The sequence below is a fragment of the Panthera tigris genome, chromosome A1 (genome assembly GCF_018350195.1).
Source record: "Panthera tigris isolate Pti1 chromosome A1, P.tigris_Pti1_mat1.1, whole genome shotgun sequence".
Taxonomy (NCBI): Eukaryota; Metazoa; Chordata; class Mammalia; order Carnivora; family Felidae; genus Panthera; species Panthera tigris.
Window position 1 is genome coordinate 174,794,160 of NC_056660.1, and position 6,390 is coordinate 174,800,549.

Consider the following 6,390-nt stretch of genomic DNA (forward strand, 5'->3'; position numbering starts at 1 on the left):
GGCTGTTTTGAGAGCAGGTCTAGGAAAGAGAACTAATATCCAAATCCCGTGAGTCACTCATTCAGTACACATTTATTAAGCACTTACGCTGTGCAAGGCACATGACTGCTCCTGAGGACACAAGCGCGGGTAAGACAGTATCTCCCCCGCCCCAAAAAACCGGGTAAACAAATGATGTATAATGCTAATTACACATTGTAAGAAATACTAGTCCGAAGGTGTGCTTCTGATAACAAAGTGTGATGGGTGGGGAGGCGGGACGGGGAGACTTGAGAAGGAGCGATTCAGGAAGTCCTCTTGGAGGTGATGTCTAAGTGAAGTCCTGCAGGGTGGAGGACTTGAGTTGAAGTCTGAGGTCGGGGAGAGGCGGCGGGGTAGGCAGATACTTTCTCACTGAGGAGACAATTGGTAGGAAGACCCTGCCCCGGAAGAAGGGGCTTGCATCGGAGGAGGGCCGCAGTGTGGCTGGAGTGCACAGTGGAGAGAGGTGGGGGTGGGGGCCGGAGCCAGATCCCATAAGGCCTATGGGCTTGAGAAAACAAAAGCAGTTTTTCGGCTTTTTTTAAACATTCATTTGTTGTTGAGAGACAGAGAGACAGAGTGTGAGCAGGAGAGGGGCAGAGAGAGGAGGAGACACAGAATCCGAAGCAGGCTCCAGGCTCCGAGCTGTCAGCACAGAGCCCGACGCGGGGCTCGAACTCACAAACCGCGAGATCGTGACCTGAGCCGAAGTCGGACGCTTAACCGACTGAGCCAGCCAGGCGCCCCAAGAAAACACAAGCAGTTTTATCTCCAGGGCCATGGGATGTTGTGGGAGGGTTTGGCAAGGCAAGGGCAGAGCCAGATTTCTGTTTGACCCCAGCTAACATGGTGGGGTGGGTGTTGGGGGGAAGGAATTGTAGCAGGTGGAGGCAGTAGCAGGGAGGGTGACCGCAAGGAGGCAACACTGAGGCGGGGCAGGGGACCGGGCGTTCTCCTGACTTGGTTCTCACCACAGCCCTGGAGACCGGTGTCCTTGTCCCCTCCATACAGAGATGGCAAGTGTACTGTCTCAGAGAGGGGAAGGGACTTCCCAAGGTATTGGCAGGCCACGATGGCCAGATCTGGCACAATAATGGTGATGATAATGACAGTCTCCAAAGTTTATTGTTTAAATGCTGCTTTGTTTACGATTGCCTCATTGAAGACTTAACCTCCGCCCCGAAGATGGGGATTTCATTTTTTTACCCCTTCTGATTGGTGAGACAAACAATATTCAGAGCTGAACTGAAGTGGCCAAATTCACTCACCCAGAGGTGGCAAAGGGACAGAAATCCTGGGGTCTCACCCTAGAACTATGTCTCCTGTCTCTGGGGTATGAGCCTGACTTCTAAATCCCAAGTCACCTCTAGTACCCAACACCACGCCTGGGGCCACCTTTGCCTCCGTTTTGCCATTTATAAGGGCAAAGGGGAAATAGCGGAGGAAGGAAAAATCGTATTTGCTGGAAGGCAGCATGACGGAGCTGTCAGCTCGCAGACTCCAGGCCTAATCTCCAGCTCCTCCCCTTCTTTTCCTGCTTATTTCCCTAAAGTGAAAGATTCTTGGCTCACCTAAAACTCTCCAGAACACCAGGGTTCCAGGGCACCGTCCCTGGGAGTTTGTGTTCAAATCGGTAGCAGAGTCCTGACCCTCTGTGCAGGGTATGGTTCCCCACCGTGGGAGGAATCCCGTTCCCAACGTGGAAGAGAGACGGCAAGAACAGGGCGCAGCAGCGGCACTTGGCCTGGAGTCGCCACACTTTCCCCGTCACCATGGCAACCCTTGCCGGCTGGATGGGACAGAATGCTGAGAATACGCAGAAGGGAAATGATGTAGGACAGCGGCAGCAAGAGGGTTCCTGCCTGACGCACGCACGGCCACCCTGCCACCCTGTCCTGCCCCCAACCCAGCACAGGCACCAGCACTAAGTGCACAGAGAGTAATAAGAACAGCAGTCGTTCGGATGCTAATAATGATTAACACGTACTGAGGGCACTAACTGCCGGACGGAAACAGATCAAGGCGCCCAGAGACCCCACGTCTGAAGGTCGTGGAGCTGCGCTCTCCGTATTAACTCAAAGGGGAAAATGATATAAAATAAATACACCGAAATCCAGGAAAGATTCCAATTTTCTGCCATCGTGGGCAACTACTTGCCATCATTGCAAAATGTCCCCGACCCGGACGAGAGAGGAAATGGTGTGGACGGCTGTGGCCCCAGCTGTTTGCAGCGGGTGTGGAGGGTGGGGCTACTGACCTCTGACACAAAATTGTATTTCTTAACTGAATTCCACTGCCCGCCTCTTCCAGTTCTTCCCACTCCCCCTACTGTCCCCCTTCACCCACCCTCGTTCCGCACCCCCCCCAGGGACACCCCTTGGGGAGGACTGCTGATTCTGACTTAAGTAGGACACTTTAGGGGACTAAATCTGAGTCCCCATTTGCATCCTTTCCAGTTTTAGAGTGTCGAGTTTGCTCTTTGTTAGGTTTGAATTCTTTGGGGGCAAAGAAAAAGGAAGTTGCTGATGACTGTATTTGGCTGTGGCCTTAATGTCTCCCTCAGAAGGGTGTTGCTGCAAATCTATGTTCAAACATTCTAAGTTGGTTCTTCTAGGCTCTCTAGCATCACATCTGTTCAGAAACAGCTGTTCGGGCTGCAGCAATGATCAAAGCTGTGTATTCCGGAGCTCCGGTGCTCTAAAAATGGCAAACACTTCTCTTTCTCTTTATATATATATATATATGTACATGTACATGTACATTTACATATATGTATATGCATATAATATATTATATATGTCATATATATTATATATGGATATATATGATATATGTTATATATGGGGTATATATAATATATATGATATATGTGTATATATGTATATACGTGTATATATATATATGTATATAATCAAGAATATATATTCTCTGCAGAAATCTATTTTAATTATTCTGACATCTCAGTCCAGAAGCAAAATATTCATGTGCCATTTTAAAATTCACCAGGAAAATTCGTCAGTAAGAAGGCCTCTCCCTGCTCTTTTGGATTTCAGAGCTTTTTTTTTTTTTTTTAAGTTTTTATTTTGAGACAGAGAGAAAAAGAGAGGGGGAGGGGCAGGGAGAGGGGAAAGAGAGAGTCCCAAGCAGGCTCCACACTGTCAGCACAGAGCCCGATGCACGGGACTTGAACTCATAAACCGTGAGGTCATGACCTGAACGGAAATCGGATGCTTAACTGAGCCACCCAGGTGCCCCAGGACCATTTCTTTAAGTTTGTTTATTTGAGGGAGAGAGAGTTTCTGTGCACCCACGCGCGAGCGGGAGATGGACAGAGAGAACCCCAAGCGGGCTCCATGGTGGCCGTGCAGAGCCTGACACAGGACTCAAACTCACTGTGAGATCAGGCCCTTAGCCGAAATCAAGAAACACCTAACCAACTGAGCCTACCAGGCGCCCTGGATTTCATGATTATTTGGAGGAGATTACAAAGACTGCAGTCTCAAGAATGAGATGCGTGAGGGGAGGCTTGATTTGTACGATCTCTATATAGAACATGTTCAATTATAGTTCTATAGGAAGAAATAAAACCCTTTCTCCTGGGTGAGAGTTTCTTTGAATCTAAAAAAATATATCAGATGTATAGATGTATACAATATGTATGCAAATCTGTCAGTCTGTCTGCCTGCCTACCTGCTTATCCATTCACCCATTTGTCCATCCATACACCCACCCATCTGCCCATCCATCCGTCTAGCTAACTAGATATCCTTTCTTGACACCCATGTGATTTGGTTGGTCGGGTTTCTCCTTGGCTTTCTCAATTTAGGAGATGACATAACTACACCCAAAAATAGCTATCACAGCATTGTTAAAGACATCCTTGTCAGAGACAATAAAGGGCAATGATTTGTCAATGGATTTGTAAAATGGTATTCTTTCAGTATCAATTTCTTTTTAATTTTTAATGTTTATTTTTTGAGAGAGAGAGAGACAGAGCACGAGCGGGGGAGGGGCAGAGAGAGAGAGGGAGACACAGAATCCGAAGCAGGTTCCAGGCTCAAGCTGTCCGCACAGAGCCCGACGTGGGGCTCGAACTCACAGGCTGTGCGATCATGACCTGAGTCAAAGTTGGACGCTTAACCGATTGAGCCACCCAGGCGCCCCGCAGTATCACTTCTTGGTGAAACTTTAATGCAATTCCTCTTTGATTGGTTGGAAACTTAAAAGGGGGGTGAGGTCAAACAGGACCTGGGCGTCTGTGTGCCTGGGTTGGAATCCTGCCTGGCTTTGCAGACTGGTTAACCTTTCCGAACATTAGCCACACGAACAGTACCTACCTCGTGGCGTTGTGGGAGGTTGAAAAGAGGAAACGCCTATAGCAAGCGGGATGCCTGGCATCTGGTAGGCACGCCATCCACGCTAGTTGATGGGGGAGCGTTAGGCAAGCTGAGGGGCCGCACCCCCCCCCACTCCCACCCCCAACCAGGTGGGATGTGTGCTATTCCTTGGGCACTCCTGGCTGACCAAGAATGAAGGAAAGGGGAAAAACAAATGGTTAACCGATAGAGATCATAGTCCCTCAGGACCTCAGTCTCCATCACCCCTCCACAGTGATGTGGGAAACGAAGGCAGAAGGAAATGGCGGATAGAACTAACTTTACTTATAACCGGCCGCCTATTGACAAATACTTGAGGCTGGCAGAGTAAAACGTCCAGGAACTCCTTACGGTCTTAATGCTTTGCTGGAAAGAAAAACAACCTTAGCCTGGCAGTAGCCAGGCCTCCAGTATCCTGGGAGTCTTCTTTAATATATGAAAATCTCACTGGAAACTTCCCCTGGACTTTACCTCCCCCCAACCCCATAGTATATACCCAGTCTCTCCTCGTGGTCCCCGGGGCAGCTCTTCCTGCCCACGGGTCCCGTCCCCGTGCTTCAGTAAAATCACCTTCTTTTGCACCAAAGACGTCTTCAAGAATTCTTCCTTGGTCTTTGGCTCCAGAACCCCACTTTCACTCCAAAAAAAAAAAAAAAAAAAAAAAACAAACCTCATCACTAGCTGTTGTAATTGTTATTCTTACTCGAGAACTGTTCGTGATTCTGGAAGTTGGGGGTTCATGGTGCTGGAGGAAAGGGTCTTCCTTTGGTCTTGGTTGCCCGCCCCAAACTGATCGGTCTTTCACTGGTGGTTAAGTCAAAGAGAAAAGGTATGCATTAAGAAGTCTGCAGCTTCTCCAAGTGAATAGAAATGACACTTCAACTCCCTTGCCCCTACTCCTGGAGAAGTCCACCGAGTCTGGTCACTGAACCAACGACACACACTTAGGGAAGCCAGTAGATACACCAGAATCATAGAGATGGCCCAGACCCGATCAAAACTCCCATTCTCACCTGCAACTTTTGTTTTGTCTCCCTGTCTCGATACTTTCAAACATGATACCTTGCGCCCAGATTAGTTTTAAGAACGAAGCTTCTGTTTTAAAAGCAAATACCAATTGGAAGACAAAAAAAAAAAAAAAAAAAAAAAAATCCCGTCCATTGCCATCCCCGTGGCAGTGAGGTTTATGGGGAAAGAACGTGGGATTTGGTAGATGGGGCTTGAATCCAGCCTTTACCTCATACGGGTTGTGTAACCTTGTAGGACACCCAACTTCTCCCAGAGATAGTTCTGTCTCCTGTTCAGTAGCTCCCAAGGCAGGGGTGGGGGTGGGGGCGCGGGGAAGGGAGGGTGCTGGCTATGCTCATGTATGTAAGTGCCTAACATACCAAGGTAGTCAGCAATTACGGGTTCCCTCTTCCAGAATCAAACCATTCCCTCACTGCCGAGTCAGGCGAGCTGAGAGTCACCTGAGAGATGAGGCCATTCTACACCCCTACCCCCAACCCTATAGCAGATCTTTGGAATCAAATCTTCAGTAGCCGGTTAAACACACAAGGGGCCGCTTCCCTTTTCCCTCAACTATGAGAGGTGAATTATGCCTCCACGCATTCAGATAAGGCGGCTCAGGTCTGTACTGGACCCCGCCTAAGACCTTTTATGCAGTTTCACACATGTTTATTACACCCAGTTCTCATCCTGGCTCACTCACTCCAGAACACGTTTTGAACGTCCTGCCGCCTGTGGCGGGTTCTGCAGCGGGGTGGGAGGGTCATTCCTGGGGATGTTTGGTCCTTTTCTCTCTCGTGGTGTTGGGGGGGGGTGCGGTGGGAGACGAGTGGAAAATAATCTCTTTAAATGGTGACATTTGCTTCATCACGTTGACATTTTTATGGTATCGAAGCCCTGCTTACCGAAATAGAACTCCAATGAAAAGGATAAAGAAAGCTCGGGCTTAGATTTGGACACCGCTGTTCATTTTTAACTTCCTGAG